General features: G+C 36.4%; 1 protein-coding gene across 7 annotated transcripts in view; it reads left to right on the top strand.

Moving 5' to 3' along the window:
* Positions 1 to 21,141, top strand: part of MARCHF1 (membrane associated ring-CH-type finger 1) — a 248,518-nt gene that overhangs the window by 120,952 nt on the left and 106,425 nt on the right. The gene's annotated exons all lie outside the window — the stretch shown is intronic.

Raw genomic sequence — 21,141 nt, 5'->3', positions numbered from 1 at the left:
ATGTAAGTGCAAATCTCAGCAGGAAACAAACATGAGCATTCAATTTACATATTTGGTAAAAGGTATATGAATAAAAATAGGAAAATATATTTAAAATCTATATAAATGCCTAATCTTGAATTTCACAGTGTCACGAAACAGCAAAACACTTATTTTTGCTGGTTTTCTATGAGAACTTATTTCACTGTGTGCCGAGTGCTTCAATGAGATGCTAGATACTTTCAGATGAGGAGATTTAAGAATTTTCTGAGGCGCATAAGCATCTTTTTCCTTGCTAGATTTAAGTCCAGTTGATATTTCAACTAAATAAATCTTAACTGAAGATAGGCTGAGGACCCCTTTCTGATCAGGAAGCTGTTTGGATGTGAAACACAAGTTTGTGTATTACTGCAGATTCTGTTCTGTGGATACTGTGTCTCCCACACTTCCTAGGGTAATCTTTTGACTTACTGTTCTATCTCAGGTTAGAAAGGTGTGTTGTTGTGGGTTTTTTGGTTTGGGTTTGTTTTTTCCTCTCTCTGATGGACTTTGGCTGTTTTACATCACAGGCATCTTTGCTTCATCTAACGGGTCTGATCATTTCTGGTTATTGAGTACTGTATGTAGGAGCTGCTTTGGCTGCAAAATTAGTTCTACAAGAAATCTTAAGTCTATTCTATACTAAGGGAAGTTTTATATGGCATATGGATTGTTTTTCCTGTCTGTTTCAGCAATTTGTAGGGTCTTGTCTTTTGTGATAATCCCAAAGGGGTTTTTTATGCCTTGTACAGCTACCTAGTGATAAAAAGTCTCTAAAATTGTAACAATTTGAGGCTGTCAGAGGTGGAATAAAAGCACCTCCAAGATAATAATTGGTCTGCATGAACAGTGTTTAACTGTGAGTGACAGACAGTCAAGTTCTGAAAAATTTGAACCTCGTAAGTCTTGCCCAACTTTACTGCTTCTTTTATGTAAAAAGACTGATTTTGGAAAAACTGAAGGAAGGATGGCTATTTCAGGGTAAAGGACACTTTCTATTTGAGGCACAAAGCAACAGGGAACTTTTACCAGGTGTCCTCATAAAGTCGGTTACATTTGGTATAATGTTAGGGCACTGAAAACCACATTATGAAACATTGGCCTTCTCTTCTGCACCTGAAAATAATATGTCTGAATAGCAATTATTCATCATGCGTGTAAAATTGTGGATATAAACACAGCAGAGCGTGTCACTGTGAAAATCAATTCCAAACACTTTGTGCATTGAGTAGATGCTCCATAAAATTCATCTTACACAAAAGGAAATAAATGCATGGGCCGTAAAGAAGTGTGCAGCAGAAATGCCTTTAATTGTAAATTTGTGTGTTTTCTGTGTAGGAACAAAAGGTTTAAAGGAAGGAGCTGTCCAAAAATCCCCACCTTGGAGAGCTGAGCAGCTGGTAGAAGGTGCCTTTTGACAAAAGTGGCCGTACTGATCATGGTATCACTATGAGTTTGTACAACTTTTACAACCATTGGAGAGCAAGAAACTGCCACTCAAAGATGCCAGGTGAATGAAGTATGTGCGTGTGCCTGCAAGTCTCCAGAGTCTGACTTCTGTATGCAGAAGTCTCTGGCCTGAGTCAGACAATATAGTAATTCTCTAACATAATTACTTTTTCCCAGTGTCATGGACATCTGAACATATTTCTGCACATGCACTTAACCTATTGGAGTTTTTTGTTTGTTTTAATATGAAACTTTAGCAAACCTGCAAGGTTTAGAAACCTGCAAGAACAGAACTACACCATGACATAAATCCATTTATTAAAAAAATATACAACAAATTGCTAAACAGGATGAGTCCAGTGGGTTGACAGGAATTATAACATTATTTGAAACTTCCTAAATATGGGGGGAGGAATTTAGATGGTAACCATCTCAAGGTATATTTTCCTTACCTTTTTTTCCGTATGATCTCTGCGACTTCTGTGATTATTTACCTATTTGATTCTTCTGGCAAGCATTCAAATTTAGTAGTTGTCTTTTTGTAATAATTTAACACTGAAATAAGTTGTGTGTCTGACTTTCATTTGACTGACAGCTGTTAAGATAGTGCTGTTGTTAAAATGATTGCATGAGCTAGAAACTGTTGAGTAGTTTTTGCGCTAGCCCTTTACTTTCCTTCCATTCAATTATAGTAGGTCACGTGCTAAAATTTAGTTTGGATTTAAAAGTTTCTCTCTTCATTGCCTGGTTTCATTTCAGTATATTGGCTGTTCTGATAATGCAACCAGTTTTGTAGTGTTGGTAAGTCAGAATGGTGATATCTGCCATTTAAAGTATAAATTACTGGCTGATAAAGCAATACCCGTATACCTGTGATCAGATAATGGGTAGGTGTTATTACCATATGTTTCCTGACATAGATGTCCCATTTGAAGCACTTTTTATACCCAGCTGTAGCTTCACAGTTTTCATTTCTACAGTGAGACCCCTCACACTCCATTTTGTTTAATGATACAGTTTAATGCTGGTTTCTAACACGGAACAGCAGTTTAGGAATTTATCTGACCAAGAACACAAGAGCTTTAGTTTCATTGAATTTTCAGAGCTGGTACTTCATAGTCTCATCATCTGAGAGACATAAAAGAAATTGACTAGCATAAATTGTATCTGATTCCCTGTCCTTTCTCTCCTTTCTCCAATAACTGCTGGAAAAGGCTGCAGCAGTAGCCTGGAAGCCAGCAAATATTTGGCATTATACACATTTTACTTCATCTTTTTTTCTTCCTTACTAAAATCAGGTGAAGAAGTTGTGAATCAAGCCTATTAAAATTCCAAGTGTGCAGATCAGTGCAGGGAGTGCAGGCTTTTATTTTTGCTTCATCAGACACCCTATTATTTTACACAAAAGCTTACAGTATTTGGGTAGTCAATTGGAAATACTGTGTGACTTCTAAATTTGTTTCAGTATCACTAGCTGTAAAACTTTTGTCTTGCTCTCCATAGTTTATGTTATTCAAAACATTTAAACATTTTCTGCTTCCAAAGTGTAAAAGACCATGATGCCATTTAAGAGTGAACAATAAAAATGTAGTTGGACAGGTAAACCAGCAAAATTCACAGGCCTAATAAATTGAAGAGAGCACATTTGAGAGGCTGATACAGGTTTGACTGTATTGCACTAGGAATGCAATACTGTAATCCTTGCAGCAATTCCTTACCATGAATCAGAATCACAATAAACAGAGAATACAGTTTTGGTAAATTTGTGTGCCTTTTAGTGCTATTTTTAGATATGAAACTTACAGTGGTCTAGATAGGCAACAGATACATAAAGGTACATTCCTGTTACTAAAAAAAAAATCCCTTATGGGTTCTGGAAACCAGATACTGGACAAAGAAACTATTTTGCATGAGAAACTAATAGAACACCTTAAATCTTTGAGACAGTAAGGAACACTCTGATCATCTTAGACCTCTACACAAAAAGTATAGTTTCTTAAATCCCAAGTCTTTTTTCTGTGTATCCAATGGCAAATATGATGTTGATACTACAAACATTTTCACCATATTCCTTTGTTTATAAGCACTGTACATAACTACAGTGACGCAAAGCTAAATACAAGCAGTTCTTGCTGAGAAACATAGAGGAAATTAATGAAGAATGAGGAAAAAAGCAATGAAATAACAACAAAAAAGCAATTTAGGGAAAGTGGACCCATTACAACAGGTCATGCAACTTTGTATATCTTTGTTCTAACAGGGTCTGTTCATTCTTCTTACATGGGAATGTGTATTTATATGAAGACAATCCAAAGCATTTATACTAAGCATAGGCTCAGTCTTTGTAAATTTGTTGCTTATACCATTTCTTTACAAGGATATCTATTTTCTACTTAAAATTCAAATGCTCTCAAACATCAAGATGTAAATCATGTCGTGTTAGTACTAAATCATCCAGTTAGTTACTTACTGTCCTAATTAAAAGGATTAAAACCATAAAAGTTCACTGTTTTTTGAAAGAATGTGTTTCAGCTGAGAAATGTAATGGTGTCAAGTTCAAGATTATTACTTCCTTCACAAAACATTGAAGTCCTGTTAGAAAATAACTGTTGCAAAAGCTGAATAATAATTAGGTTGCTTGAAAAGTGATGAGTCTTAAAAAATTTATAAGAATCCATTTTTCCCCGCCTACATATAAAGGAGTAAATGTGTCAGTCAGCATCTTTGGGAATCAATGGCAGCAACAATTTTTTCATTCCCCTGTTGATGAACAGCATGGTTTTATGAAAGCAGATGAAGGGTATCGTCAGATATCCCTGAAGCATCAGGGTGATAATTAAAAATCAGGAAAAAACATTCCTTGGATGTTATTTTTTTGTTGTTTCATTTTAGTTTCATTTTGAAATGGTAATTGTAATCTACAATAGTTTCTTTCCTCATTAATGTCCCATCTTCAGTGAATACTAATTACAATTAACACATAGCAATTGCTATATTACTGTTACATTAAGTACGGGAAGTGTAACAGATTTTTTTCATAGCTAATGCGTAATTCAGCTTTTGCAGCCTCACCGTGGGCGCCAAAGCCCAGACTCGGGAAGTCTGAAGTTTGGGCCATAGCTGGGTCCTGGACTGTGATGGTTATTTCACCACCTTATATTCAGAATATGATGTGGCCTCAAAATCTAGACCTGAAATAAGACAGTAGAATAACAGAACAATAAGAGCAATAAATAGGGCCTGCAATAGTGAAGAAGAAAGGCTATAATTTGGGATTTTAATTGCTAAGTTAAATAACTGTACCCCATTTTCAGGAACTGATGGGACTTAGGCTCAGATAAGCCAAGTATTTTGTTGCCCAAATACCTTTAATTGCTCTGACAGACATTTCGGTCCTAAATCTTAGGTTTTGGCATAGCCATAGTGATTTGGAGACGCTTTGTATTATTATGTAAAGGTGTAAATTTAGTTTGGGTTTTTTTTTGTCACTCGTTACAAAGTAATGAACTGAATTCAGGAGAGACATTCTCCAAGCCTAGCAGCGCTCAAGATATACTTCTCTTCATGTTTGCTAGAACTTAACAACTGGGAAGTGTGAACAGAGTGAATAATTAAGGAAAGAGTAATGCTTATCAGGACACTAAGTTCTTCATTTCTAGGTTATTGTGAAATACATTTGCTTCTTTGTTGAAGAAGTAGTTCAGAATGTAGATTATATATTGAAGGGGCACATTGAAGGGATTTTGTAAGCGGGAAAACCAGCGAGAACGTAATCTAATTGGTCTGTGGTAGCATATTTCTGAGAAACTAGATTAGATATAATTATCTTGGCAGGTTAAGCAACCCTCTTATCCCCATTAGTGTACTTACATAATAAACATTTTAATACCATCTCACAGTAAGGCTACTGGTAAGCCATAGGAGATATGCAGATTCCTGGTGTTGTCTTTTCTTTCTAAAACGCTCAGAAGAGATATCACTATTCCTGGAAATATGGTTTTCTTCCTTGTCCTCTTTTGGACATAACTTCTTATGGGCAGCTGTAATTTTCCCACTAGCTTAGCCTCAGGTGTTTGGTTGTTCTAAAGGAAGGAAAAAGGTGGTGTGAACAGCTGAGAGTTTTTCCTTCCCTTGGAAAGAGGGTTGCGAGCTGATGATACCTGGTCAATCTGCTGGTAGAAATCAGCAGTAGGAGGAGAAGAATCATGATTTTATACATTTTTTTTCTGCAGTGAAGGAAAGTGAGCTTCTGGGCAAAACCTGATATGGCTGGGAGAGGTATTGTATGTGTGAAGTCCCATGCTAACTGTGAAATTCCTGTATGCTGTTACTGTATAAACATCATTAGTAAAAGAGCAGATTAGGTTTTGACATTCAAGAACTCCCTCATTAAATCCTGTGAGTACAGCTCTTACTAGGTGTGTATTAAAAAGAAGGAAAGCATTTTCTCCATGTACTCATCATGCGCCTGTGAGTGCAATACTGTCAGCAATGTGTGAACTTCTTGAAATTCTTTCAGTGGAAGGGTTTTTTTTTTCTATTTTTATTTGTCTAGGTTTTAACACTGGCAGTTTTAGCGATCTGACAAACATGAAGACTTTGCAAGTGCTGTCTCCTTTTGTTTCAGCTTTCTTAACCTGTTCAAAAGCTTTTAATTCTGTTTTGGTTTTTTTTGTTTTCCATGTTGGAATCATTTAGAGGGACGGGAATCTGGATCAAAATTTCTTGTGCAAAATAAGGAGTACATGAATCACGACTCAGCACTGAAATAAAAAATGGCATTCAGATTTGGAAATATTTTGTTTGTTTTGTACATTTTAGACTACATATTTTCATGAGATTCTACTTTATGCTTACTGATATGGCCGATGGCCAAAAAGATGATAAGGAGGCGATGAGGATGAATCGTGTCAGTCTGACGAAGAAGGACTAATAAATCCTGTTTTCATTTAAAAAGCAGCAACAACAAAACCCCCAACCACAAAACCCCCACCAAATTGACTACATTTTATTGTTAGCACATTTCACTAATTTCACAACACCTTTGAGTGCCTGTTTGAAAAGCAGTTCTTGGACAGGTCTTCCATGATGGGTTCTTCCAGTATGTGTTGACCAGCTTAAAGATGGTTTCCTGCCCCGCTGAGCACTGTGCAAGCTGAACTTCGAGCAGTCTGGCTTGGCAGAGGGTAAATCATTAATGTTCATGCCTTTACAACTTTTGCGTTTACAACTTTTTCCATGTTAGTTTCATAGATCCTTCTGGGGAGAAGTGCTGAAATCTAGGATCTCGATTATACCATAATAATCTTGAATTTTTTATCCATTATTGAATACATATGCTTATTTAAGCCAAATTCGTGCAGAGCTGGACTGAACCTTTAAAGCCAGCTTTCTTTCAGTACTTCTCTGATAGATCATAGTATAGACATACACTATTGATAGCAATAGCTATTAATAGTACTAGAAAACATAGAATCGTACCATGTCTCTAACTTTGATGAGAAGGGTTGTCCTCTTTAGATATACAGAATTGTACAAGAGTTATCCAGAGATTACATCAGTCAACAAAAGTAGTCCTCAAATGGGATTGCATATTTTCTTCAGCTTGTCTAATTTCACTGTAAGGTCCATGGGACTTTTTGTTTGTCAAGACACTGGATTTTGTATTTAATCCTAAATTGTGGCTTCTAAGAAAAACACTTCTTTTTTCAAAACAGAGGTTCAACTATTACAGTGGATCAATGTGTGCTGTATTTGGAGCTACTGCATTTATTGCTTCATAACACAATACTTTTTGTGAGTGTTTGAAGCTCTTGGAAGACAGTACAAATGAAACCTTTGGGACACTGCTACAAGGAATTTATTGTGAACATGTCTTGCTTTGATTTCAGTATTTGCTTTGCTTTTACAACATTATATTTAAAAAAGGAGTAGTTCTGTTTTACATGATAGTTCACCTGCCTCTTAGGGGATGAAGGTAGTTTCCATGACCACATTTAGATCATAAGCAGTGTAAGACGTGACCTTAAGGAAACAAGACATTTACCACAACATTCATTTTTATGGGGATTTGGGATTTTTTGAAAGGCAGGGTGCAGATTTCATAGATATTACGCAATTTATGTAGTATTTTTGATGGTTTTGAATAATAATAAGGTGAATTATTCATTTCTGGTGGACTACATTTTTGGAAGAGGAGTGAGATAGGATGTGAAATGCTGACATGATCCATTTGACTTACCAAAGACTTTCTGAATAATGAACTTGTGTTTTTGAAGAGTTTGTTTGTAGCCATATGTTTTGCTTTGTGTTTGAATGAATAAGCTATACAGCAATTGTGATGGTAATAATTTTCTTATCTATAATTTTGTTGTCATCTTTAGTTCTCTCTCATTAATACTCATGAATGTGCAAAAGCAACATGGAATTATCCTATCTTGAATATAGCACATAGAAAACAACGTACAGAAATATCTCAGAATATTATTCTGAACAGTTAAAAACAGTTTAAAGTACTTGCTGTGCCTCTCTCAGTCAATACTGATTGCAACAACTTTATGTAGGCATATGTGAACAGATACGTGAGTCCAACTTCAGAGCTCACCTACAATGGTTCCTACATGTGTAGGGATGACTGCACTGTTATCTTTCCACAGTGTTTTCCAGTTCGTCCTTGCCCCCTCTCTTAGCTGTTACCTATGAGACAGTGATCTGTCACAGAGTAATTTACTGTCATTACACAAATCTCTTAGCCCTTAGTTTTGCGTTTTATTGGGCTGTAAGCGTGTGTGGAGTGCCACTGAGTTTTGCACTTGAATACAAGTTCCTTAGTTTTTATTCCTGTTTAATACTTTTAATTGCACTGTTAAAACAGAAGGTACAAAAAATTAGGCTTGATTCTGGTCTTTGTGTGCCATTAATATATCTCTACTAAGTTCCAGACACTTTCATATGTATGAAAAAAAGTAGAATTGTGTAAGTATGAAAAGAGAACATTCTGTAGTGTGTGATTTATTTTATTTTATTTTATTTTATTTTATTTTATTTTATTTTATTTTATTTTGTTGTGTTTTTTTTTATTTTTTGGATAATACATGAGAATACAGGAGCTTCTCTTCAAAGCCTAGGTTGATTTGGCAGCATTTGCATTTGGAAAATTTATGTAGTATTTAACATTTCATGGCAAACACTGAAAAAGAAATGCTGAGACCTCAGAGCCATTTTTATTGTTGCCAATCAGAAACAAATTGCAGTGTAACTAAACTTTGTACTACTTAACTATTTACTTTGTGATACTTAACTGAGCAACTTTCTCTGGCACCTGAATGTTTTCAGTAGTGGAAGATCTCAAGAGGAGGAAAAAAGAACTTTAAAAAAAAATGTCACTTTCACTATAGGATTGGCTTGCTGCTGTCAGCATGCCAAATTTGAAACCAGATTGCAAGTTACAGAGTGCGTTACAGATCCTATTTTCAGCTATGTTCATCTACTGCTGAGAAAGTATTAAATAAATCCTGTATGGAGAGTGGTAGAGGAACACCATGGAAGGCATCTGCTATAAGTGATCACTAAGTGAAAAGGTACACACATCTTTATTTTTGGACTAGTCAGTTTTTGTATCTTCCTTCCTCAGTTTCATATCTTCTGCATTCCTTACAAGATATTGGTTAACACATATTGACACAGAACATGCTATAAATTTTATCAATCTGTAAACCACTGGAGTATTAAAGTACACTTACAACTCTAGTGTTTATAAAAATTTGCCTTACAGAAGTGGCTATACTATTGCTAAAAGTGTCTGGAAAGCAAGATTCTCATAAGCTCTGGTTATTGTTTTTCTTACTTCAAACTGTCATGTCGCTGTGCACTAACAGAAATATTGTATCCTGTTTCCCTTTCTTCTTGTGCTGTGCCCACCCAGAAGTTTCTGTTTCTTTACTTCTGACATCTATGAAGACATAAGAGCGTAAGGAAGAACATAGCGTATGCAACAAGGGTGAAAGAACTCTGATCGTATTTACTGTTCCTGACCTGATTCTTTTACAGCTGGGCCTCTTGGCAAAGTGTTTATTTTCCAGGCCAGATTTCAACTTGTTCTTCATTTCAAAACTAAGCTTCTCATCACCAAAGATTTGCTTTCCTGCCGAATCTCACCTTCCCTCTGTTGGCTTCGAATTTGTTGAAAAATATGCCACAGGAGACTGTGCTTCATAACTTTAGGGTTTTAAAACTTGAGTTCAAGGATTTCAAGAGAATGATAGGCAGAAAATGAGTATCAGCTCTAAAGGTAAATGTTGCAAGTAATCAACACTGCCTCAAAAAGCGAGACATTTGCAATTAAATGCTTTCTAAACTGTAGCTTTAGCTAATAATTTTGTTACCATACTATCGGAATCATCACACAAGAAGTGTTGTATTTTAGTACGTTTAAATTAGAATAGCTGAACAGGGTGTTGATTTGTGATCTTTGTTTTTCAGAGACTGTCAAACAATACTACAACACATAAGGTTGATGCTTCTTCTAAGATTTAGAAGGCTATGCCAGTGCTATGCCTTTTACTGTGTATTTGCTTCCATTCCTTTTCTAGAGAGGTTTACCATGCTTCAGGCAAACTAGGCTTGCTGTCTTGTGGTTATAGCAGAGAGAATATGGAAATCTGTGCTCAGAATTGTGTTCAGGCAAGAAATTTAGTGTTACCCCATTGTGATACAAGTTTCTTGGAATTATTTAATCTGAATTACATAAGCACAATTTTTTACGTTGTTAAAATCCTTGATTCTTTAAATGTCACTCAAATGATTTACATTACAGGAGAGAGGCTAAGTAACTTTTTTAAAATTAGTGTTATCTATTTTTGGTATCTGGGATAGGGAAGATGTGTCAAATGGGAGGCTATCAAGATGAGCTTTTCTAACTTACATTAATAGAAATGCTACTTCACACAAAATCAAGTGTAACTGTTTCACCTAGAAAAGATTTTGTGTTAGAAAATGTATTTTTCTTAACATGAGCTGAAATCAAGTGTAAGGATAGAGGAAGGTACATTTATATAGGCATAACAGTCTGTTTTGAGAGAAATGATCCTCTCCTCAAAAGATTATAACACACGGCATTATTTGATCATTACTGAAAACAACTAAACTGTAGATACATTGTTTCAGAAATCAGTGGCTGTTTTTTTGATGGATTTTTTGTTTGTTTTGTTTCAATACAAAAGCCTAAATTTTCTCAAAAATTCTGTGATATTAGATGTCTTTAAATGTTATTGAAGGTAGAGACTATTGAGATAGGTTACTGACTAAGTGAGAAATTTCTTGACAAACTTTATTGTGTGGTTTTAGTTTTTGTTGTTTTTTATTTAAATTTCTGCAGCAGATGTTTGTCTGCTATGTGAGACATAAATGGTAGGATGTGGTAGAGGGGATGAGGTTTACACTCTTCATAGCCTTCAAAAGTTGTTGTAAAATCAACAGCTGTGTGTTCCCATGCGTTTATCACTCAGATGCCCTACTTGCATGATCCTTGAAATTCTGGGAATGACAGATTTCATGGAGTAAGTTCTTGAACCAAATAATATAGATTGGCTTAATTAGGTGAAATATAATCTTGAAATATGAGATTTCTATTTTTTCCAGACTCTTAGAAACCCTTCTTAAATGCATAAGCCCATATGTTCATCATGCTGTGCAAAACTGTTCAGAGGGAACAAAGCCAGTTAAAAATTCAGAGATCCAGTGGAGCTAGGTAGCTGAGGAAGATGCATAATATTAAGGGTTTGCACCAAGGATTTCAATCGAGAATTAAGGATTAATGGGAATTGAAACCCATAAAACTTTAAATTTCTGTTGGTGACTGGAGGATTCCTGACAGCTCAGGTCAGATCTCTGAATGACATATTGCAGACTGGCAAGGACAAAGCTGTTGGGCAAAATGAAACTGCAAGACTACTAGCTTCCTTTAGGCTTTGAAAATTACATACAGGACTGCTTTAGCCTCCCGAGTATGGTAGGAGTGGAGCGGTATGAATGTTATTGTGAGGCAGTTTTTATTCTCCTTCACTGCAGTGTAAAATACCATGTGTTGCAGAGGTGAAAAACAAAATAACATCACATGTCTATGAAAGACCTCACAAAGAAACTTTATGGATGTCACAAGTTTAAAATTAATGGTTTAACATTAGTGAAAATACCATTAGGATAAATGTTAATATATCTTTTTTCCAGTAAAAGAGCCAAAGAGAGAGAATACTTGAGGGAGGAAATTTTCCTTCCTAATTCTCACTCCATCCAGTCCCAGTAAATGTTGCTCATTGCATAAATTCTGGAGAAGTACTTATTAGAAGCATTCTCCCTTAAAAGTGGTACAAGAGTGGGAAGAGGTAGGCACCTATAATTCACAAGAATCAGAAAAATAAAAGCACCTTGATTCTGGGGTGTCCTCTAAATGACTTTAGTGAAGTTGTAAAACTAATTTACGTAAACTTTGGCAAGTAGCAGTCAGTTTTTTATTGTCTGGAATAATGGAAAACCCAGATAATATGTTGCCAGAGCATAAAGGGATCTGGTCTACAGAGAAGTGGTAATCTCATCTTCACTCAAACAGATTCATACAGGAGCGCTTGGGCATCCTTTCACAGAATTTTCTGATTCTTCAAGCATCAGATAAGTTTTGCTCAGGTGCAGTGTGGCCCCAGCTGACTTCACATGCTCATGCTGTGGCTTTGCCATCAAACCTTCATAGGCTGTGGCTCCTGGGAAGGGTGATGCTCATGTGGCGTTTCAGAAGTCAACTTGGATGCAGATGCATTCCTAAACTACTTCTAGGCCTGTAACCCTGATGGCTGCGGTCCTGTCGTACGTCAGCAAAAGGAACGGTTCAGAGCCAGGCAAAGACTCACTCTGTGACGGCATCAGAGGTGCAACTAATTGGTAACCTGTATGGGTAATGATGAAGAGTTTTCTGTGTGTTTATTAATGCTGTAGTAAAACCTATGAGAAAATTAAAATTCATGTTTTGAAGAAGGATCTAGACAGTACAGTAAACATGGTTTCATGTTCTGTTTTTTTCTCCTCTCTGCTAAGTGCTTATTTTCCACTGTGTGTATGAAGTAGTGCAAAGAGAAGCAGTGTGTGACCCTAGAACTAATGAGGTTATAGTGCACGTATAACAGACAGTCATAATTTTGGTGTTTTTTTCAACTTATTGTTTGATTTGTTAGCTTCAGTGACTCCCTTCAAGTGACAATTCCTAATTTTCAGAATTGGAAGACCCTAGCGTAAAACCCTGATGCTGTCTTCCTTTCACAATAGAAAGAGCTCATTTATTCTGCCTACTGTTGCTCGACCGAGACATGTTTTTGTCCATCACAGAACTTTGCCTGCTGCTCGTGATTACATACTTACATATCTTTTTCAGAAAGCTATGACCTAAAGTTCTTTGAGAGTCCAGGTAGATAGTGATTTCTATTCTTCATTCATTATACTGTTGACTTTCCACCAAGAACTGTAAGGGGTCAAAGAAGCAGGATTTACCTTAATAGCATCCTACCTGTTCTTCCCTATTACCTCAAAGTTATCTGTTTTGTTTTAGATCTAGCTCATTCTGAAAGTGCTTGGCTTAATAATTCTGTAGATCATTTTGTTTTTTCTAAAGGTAGTCACAGTACAGGTTGCTTAGGCAACCTCCAGTTCTTCTGTGAAGCCAAAGAGTTGAGGCCAGGTTTCATCTCTGCGTGAGTACTAACTGATCAAAACCCTACCATGCAACAGGCCGGAATAACTTAAAGTTTACTTGCAGCTTTGGTTGTTGTGAATATAGTTACGTTTCACTGTTAGCAAACAGTACTGTCAAGCAAACCTATTTCAAATGTTCAAAGCTAACTAAACCAACTTAATCTCAAATTCCACATTATAAACAAACAGTAAGCATAGTTTATGGATATATTAATTTATTGTTGTTGGAAACTAGATTTTGCAATGTAAATATGTAGATATACTGGATCTTCAGAATTAGGTTAAACCTATGTCTGAAATTTAGATTTGTGAGAACAATAGCTCTGTGATGACTTCTTGTATATTGTTTTTATCATAATTATTTCATTAGCAATGTTAGCAATCAATTCTCAATATATGATTAGTTCAAAATCTACTAGAGAGGTTTTTGGTGATAACTATGTATTATTTCTGTAAGTAGCTTAGAAATGTTTAAAAGATCCTGATAGATTTCCCTCCAAGAACTATTGTTCTTAACTAAACAGTCACAAAACAGAAGGATAGAGAAACAGCAAAAAGGTTAGTGGGGCACAGTTGCTGGGAATAAGAGTCTACATGTCTTGCTTGTCTCGCAGCAGTCTTGGTTTGGTTCTTGCTAATTGGCGCAAATTGGAAGATTAACCTACTGCTTAATTTCAGAAGAATATTTAACGTATTTGCCTGCTGCTTGATGAATGAAGGCAAGAAACGAATTATTCTGCAGAAATATAGACTGAATGGTGAGTCTAAACTCTTAGCAGGGAGTTTAAATTGATGCCACGCTGAAAATGCCACTGATTGCTTCCTGTCAGTTGTTTATCTTGGAAGACAAAGTCTTAAATTTTGGAACTCAGAATTCCCACTACCATATATGGATTATTTTATGATAGAAATTTTATTTCAAATATCTTTCCTCCTAAGAGGAGGGGTAAAAATCAGTGAACATAAAATATTTCATGTTTTGGCTAGTAGACTGTTTAGTAGAACTATTTTGTTCTGCTGCTGTATGTTTTCTACTGTAAGCCTGCGATAGCTTTCTGCTGACCTGATAAATTGCCTGGATGGATTCCTGGTTGTGGAGTAAAGTATGTCTACATAGTGTTGTCTTAACATTTAATTAGATTTATGTAATCAGCATCCCATGATGTTACTGTGGTAACTGTACTGGAGAAGACCCTAATTAGTGAACTCCCATAGTGTTTAAAGGTGCACTTGACATTTTTATTCTCTGTACATTTTGATTATTTTACCAGTCGCTGAATGTGAAGAATGTACATTCTAGTACTTTTTTTTTTTTTTTAGTATGGCAGCAGTTAGTGGCAAGTAAAGAAAATGTGTAATTTTCACACTTTTGATACCATGCCTCTTCGTACTTGTACTCCGCTTACATGAAACAAAACATATTTTAGTTCCCAGTGTTATTTCTATTTCAGGACTTTTTTGATACTCTTGTAACTTTAAGCACTACATGGTGCCTTCTGTAAAACTGTAAAAAGTATTCCTTCTGTAGCAGAGCTACTGCTTCACTGAAGACTGAATCTCAGCTGGCACCTTCATTCTGTACTGCCACTCATTGGGGCTTTTTGCTTGGTGGGAAAATAACTTTTTGGGATGAAATTTTGTGTATATGATAACACAAAGAGGCATTTCTTTCTTTCTTGTGATGGAACTTTGATTTAAATGTAATTTGAAAAAAAAAGCAAAAATAGAAACTGTTTTGCTTGATGACATGATCTTAGGTATCAGGTAGAGGTATATTCTTATTGCAAACGTATTTTCCATTACAGTGCAGGAAAAGCAAGATGTGCAAAATGTATAACATTTGTATTAACAACAACTGTTAACACTCTAAGCAAACTGCAGTCCCATGGCGTGTCAGTAAAGATTTCAGTAAATATATATGCAGGGAATCGATATATTCTGTGTCTGAGAATAGTCTGTCCCTTCCTGAGGACACCATGTCATAGTACTTTGTTGGCACAGATAAGTGGGGTGTCATTCTAAACATACTGGCACATCCCTGGAAACATTCAAGGTCAGGCTGGATGGTCAGGTTGCTCTGAGCAACCTGATCTAGTAGAAGAGGTCTCTGCTTGTTGCAGGGGAGTTGGACTAGATGACCTTTAAAGGTCCCTTCTAACCCAAACTATTCCATGATTCTGTGATTATCTCCCCTGTCAGCCTAGGGGGGTCCTGCTCCTTCAAAATATGGCATAGCTTCAGTATGGACACGTGGTGAACAGACTGTCCTTCATTTCTTAACTCAACTGTAAAGATTTGCAAGTCAATTAATGAGCCCCTAAACTCGCCCATGGAAGTTCGACTATGGAAAAGTGCCCAAAGACCACTGTCCTGTTGGGCTGGAAGATTCATCTTGCTGCTGCTTTGCTTTATTGCATTCTCTGTGCATGTTTCATTTTCCCATTTTTCACATGGTAGTTGAGCGTGTTTGACCCCACTATTTGAGTATCTTGTCCGCGCTTTTCTATTTGTCTTTCGCTTAATGCTGTCCACTTCCACCTGATTATCCAGGGTCTGACCTGGATTTGCTGTATGCCAGATATTGCAAAAGCTGAGGGGGGGGGCTGGGATCTTCATTTTGCTCTTGGACTTTATTAAATAAGTACTTTCAGTAGCAGTAACAAGCCAGCTTGTGTGTAATTATTTTTGCCAGCACATTTCTTTTTCCCCTCCAGACTTCTTGAAACGCTCCTTAATTTTGCGGGTCGCTGGCCTGCCGTTAAATACAACTTTTACTTTCAAAGTTGATTTCTCTCGGTTTAGCTTTCTAAATAAGCGTTAAAGTTGAATATAGGACAACTACCTACATGTGCTTTTGCATTTATCTTTGTTTTCCATTATTTCACATTTCCTGAGGCAAAGCTGATTTTTGTGGAGCTGTATACAGAGAAAGGATCCTTAATAAAAATCTCACCTATTGAGCTAGTACTTAGCAAGTGTGTTCTCAGTTCACTCACGCATTTGAGGAACAGAGAATGGAATGGCATTGGGAAATAACGTATTTGCTCCAACTAGCTCACTGAGACTCGTAGCGTGGCGTGTATTTCAAAATTGTAAAGAACTCTCCTGATAACATAGTAAAAATCAGTTTGTTCAAGTTATTCAGGTCTGTAGGAGTGCTTTTAGGAGTGCTTACTGAATTTTGTAATGTATTGATTCTAGCAGCCTGCCAGAATTTTGTTAGTGAAATTCTTATTTATTAATGCTTTCAACAAACATTCCTAGTTTAATATATTTTTCTGAAGAGAATAAAGCCCTTAACACTAGAAGTGACGGATGCTTACTTACTTCAAATGAGAGATCCTTCATGTAAAAATGATCTGCTTAGAGATGTATATATATGAAAATAAATGGTAGAGAGAGAGGAAAGTCAACGCACTACAAACCTTAATTAAACCTTAAGGAAATTAAAATCTCTGAATTCAGTGTAAAATGTGTAGATGTCTAAATGAATACAATTTGAACTTGATGGAACTGGCAGCTAAAAAAGGAGGCGTAACCTATGGACCAGCTCAAGAGGCTATTTTATATAGGAGAAACGCTGTATATTTTAGAGATTGGAACAAAAAGGGTGCGTAGATTGGCACTGAAGACAGAAGAAGCCAGAGCTGGTAAGTGAAGAGGGTGAAACTTGTACAAAACAGGAAAAAAATAGTGCAATGGGGAAAAGAGCAGAAAAAACAGCCAGCCAGGGCAAGTGTTTATGCACAGGAGAGACTCTGTGTCAGTGAATTATGTTGCCTGTCATGGCTGTGGAAGGTTTGGTTCCAGATCTTGTTGGATCAAAAATGTGGTTACCATTGAGAAGAAATTTAATGCAGGTCATCAGTGATAAAGAGTACTAAGGCTTGTCTCTTCTGCCTCATCTGTAGAAGAGAGAGAACAGCACATTTGTCTCACAGAGATGAAGAGAAAACAAATCATTCAAAATTATGGGGAGCTCAGGTATTATGGGGCATGGGCACCCTAAATACGTGAAGATAACTCATTAAATGACGCTGCAGTGCTACTCAAGTTAGCACGGAGCTTATCTGAGAAGCCATTTGACTGCTTAAGGAGGTCTCATGCCACTGTGAGATAGTTCTCATGAGGGCAAGGCTTATGGCTTAGCCACGGAGCTGCTCTTTGGTATAGCAGTTAAACAGCTTTTGGAACGGGACCTTTGTACAGGACTGCACTGTGTGACATAGCTGTGCCAGGTCACATCCCACAACGGCCACAGGCATCTCTGCAGCGCGCTGTACTGTGTACTGTGGTCTCAGCTTCATCACCGGTGTTCAGTATAGCCTAGAAGAAAGCAGTATGGATGGTAGCTAAGCCAGAGGAGATTGTAACTGCAAGATGACATGCTTCAGGGGATTGTCAGAGGCAGAGGTCACATCTTCTGGGTGGCACAGGATGAGACTTGGCTGCCTGAGTTGCTGCACCAGAGCCCTGGCAGAGCTGTAAATCTTGATGCGTTCACCCAGTCCCTAAAGGGAGCCAGGGAGCAACGCTGTGCTATCAAGCATTGTGTTTGTCTTCTCCTGTACACTCGAGTTCTCGGTTTTATAACTTGACATTTTGTCAGTGTCCTTGCTGATGTCACCTTTTTTTGAAGTTCTTTGGAAATATTTGCAAGAGAGTGGATACCTATTTTGTGCTTAGTGTTATATTGAAATAGAAGACAGAAACTGATGCTGTGCCTAGTTTTATGCTTTAATTGGCAAACACAACAAATGCTACATCTTTGATTTTTTTATAATGGTTTCTGAAGAATGGCATATTATTTAATGGCTTGTGGAGAATGGTGTATTACAGATGTGACTTGCATATGATCTGTGTGAAACTTATCTCACTGGCAGCCGGGAGAGTTGTGGTTATGACAACTACATGTCTTGCATTGTTTTCGTCTCACAAAGAAGCAAACCCCGATATTCTGTATGGAAAATAATTAGTAAATCATTATATTCTGGTATTACAATGTTTTTATTTCAGCTCAGCTGTCAGTACCATTAGTCATTTGCCCTCATAGTCTGTTAGATAATTGTATAAAGCTTTATTGTTGGGTTGGTTTCTGGCTGCATTTAGCTTGCTTTTATTTGTAACAAATAATATTTGTAAGAAGTTTAGTCCTGATTGGTGAGCAATACGGTCATATCCACCAATACAAAATTGTAGGTATCGTGTGACTGATAAATAGTCATGAAGTAGTTTATTTGAATGCTACTTGAGAAGAAACTCAGTCACCTTTGCAAGCTGAGGTGCAGCTATTTTCTTGTTAACAACTATGGACCTGAAATTAGTTAGAAGAAGGTGAAATTTTATGTTCTATTGGAAGGTACGTGTTAAAACACTTATTAAAGTTAAGTTGTATGTATTATAATAAAGAAAATTCTGCTAAATATTTTGAAGAAGGTTTATGCTGTCATCAAGGATTAACCGGGTATGCTACCTAATAATTAGATATAAGAGCCAGATTATGTTTGATGATAGCTTTTAACGTATCTGCTGAAGGCAGAAAATTTGGATTCTGTTTTAACAAAGATTAAACAAGCCCATTAAATAGCTGTTGCTACTAAATTAACTGAAATATACTATTGCGAGTAATCCTTTTTCATACCCCCCCTTCTGATATATATTATGAAGATCATGACTTAAGATCTGACCTCTGCTAGAAGGAAATCAGGACAGATGGCCTATTCAGGGTCTTTCAGGATAAACGGATTCTGGTTATTTAATAATTACTGGCCTACTGGCCTAATGCTGCAGTTACTAGTAACTGCTTAAATAACTAGTCCCTTACATAAGTAAAGTATATGTTAACCTAAAACCTAATAATTATGTGAATAAACTTTTAAATAATATTAGTCTTATAATTTTTGACTGCAATTTCGAGAAAACAGATGCAAAAGTAGGCCTTAGAAGTGAATGCATAGGTACAAAACTATGACTCAAACAGATGAAATAATACTTTATTTAAATGAGACATTAGACAATAGGTTGACTCATTAGACAATAGACAATTAGACAATTGTCTCATTAGACAATAATAATTACAGTGGCATAATTATTGGAAGCAATTATTCTTGTCAGTCTGACTGCTCTCAAAATGAAAATCCAGAAATACTTGGAGAAGTTAAGTAGGGAAAAAACATAGTTGAAGGATTATGTAGTCCTTCTGGTTTTTATGTTTGCAGTTAACTTAATGAAATAAATAGAAATGCTTTGCTAAATAGATAATAAATCTGGAGAGGTGCCAGAAGACTGCGTAAATATCAGTATGGCACTCTAAACTGGAATTAATGGCATTCCAAAGAGTGTCTTCAAATAGTTTCAAATTTAGCCTGAACCTAATTTATTATGGGATATTTTAAGAAAAGGGGCAAAACATAAAAACCTAATTAATATGAAAGAAATATCATTTTAAAGTGTTAACATACTACTAACCATTTGATAAGCATTTATTTAATGGTAATGCTTTTATTCTGTGGTTGTTTGAGAAATAAAGCACAGAGAATCAAAACCAGTAATGAAATGTACTTTTACGTAAACCACTTTCTTTATCACTGAAATTAAAAGAAAAAAAATGACAGTAATATGTAACACATTCTCTCTCATCCTTGAAGAGTCAGCAGAGAATACATGCTAGAAATATGCTTTGTGTCATGGACTTTATTATTATTATCAAATTTTTATTTTAAAAAAATGGTTTCTTTTATCTTATTTCTATATACCAAATAAACATACTGGAACAGGTGAGAATTTCACAGAACTGTTTCTGTTAATTTAGTTGGGGTGCAGTGGTTGCAGTCCTGTCGTTCTGATGTTATTCATCGTAAAAGAGATTCTGAAAACATCTGAAACTAGGGAAGAAAAATTTAGGAGACCAGCAATGATGAAGTAGAAGTGGCCTTCTGACATAGCCTGTCCTGCAATGGCTTTGTTACAGGTAGCATTATGAAGAACAGTAGTATCTAAGCAACAGGATATGCCTTGATTTCCAGCACTGATGACCATCGTCTAGTGTAGGTGCTATATGACAGAACTATCACAGGAGCAGTATCTAAACTGCTCAGAAGCATGAGGTTTCTGTCTTTGGGATTGTCAAAGGAGGGTGGTTTATGACTGCCCAGAGCATTGTTTTTGACAGAAGAACTTCTGTTAAGTAATTCTCTGACAAAGGGGAGACACTTCTGTTGGACCAAGCATGGTCTAGCACACTTTCGCACATATACCTCTGGCACTTCAATGAAATGTGATTTGATAAGATTTTCCCTTTGTTCTTAGAAACCAATTTATATTTGGTATTAATTATCCATCCTTTGAAACAAGGGTGTTCAGTGGTTCAGTTATGTGTTTCAAACATCTTCCCTGTATCGGATGAAAAAAAAGCTATTTCTGTCTTCATCTTTAAATTTTCCTTCAACAGCGAGCTCTGCCTGATCTAAGGTGGGTTTTATCTTACACCGTAAATGTACCCTTCTTCTCTAAATAAACCACATAAGAATGAGAAAAAACTGTGAGATAGACTTTTCGTTTTACATACACAGGACAAAGTCCGTTAAAGACTTAGTTTAGCTTCTTATGCCCTATGCATTTAGAAAATCGCATGTATAACTTTAAAAGTTAGTTAATGCCTTACTTTCTTGTGGATTTTTTGCTTGGTATACTTTCTGCTATTTCTATGGCTTCCCTGAAGAATTTGCATCTGCCAAGTGCTCAGTATGGATTTCACACGTGCATTGACCTGTCATGCCTTTAATGCTGACTGAAGCTTTGGTTTAAGCTGCTTGGCAATCATGGATGGTTAAATATATGCAAACTCACAAAGTAAAACCGTGTACTTTGTTCTCGTTCTCAAGTCTATGTTTGTTTCAAGACCGTTCTCCTTTCTACTTGGGAGTCTGTTGCATCTGG

The sequence above is a fragment of the Opisthocomus hoazin genome, chromosome 5, assembly GCF_030867145.1.
Source record: "Opisthocomus hoazin isolate bOpiHoa1 chromosome 5, bOpiHoa1.hap1, whole genome shotgun sequence".
Taxonomy (NCBI): domain Eukaryota; kingdom Metazoa; phylum Chordata; class Aves; order Opisthocomiformes; family Opisthocomidae; genus Opisthocomus; species Opisthocomus hoazin.
The sequence above is the reverse complement of the archived record's forward strand: the minus strand, read 5'-3'. Positions and strand labels throughout refer to the sequence as shown.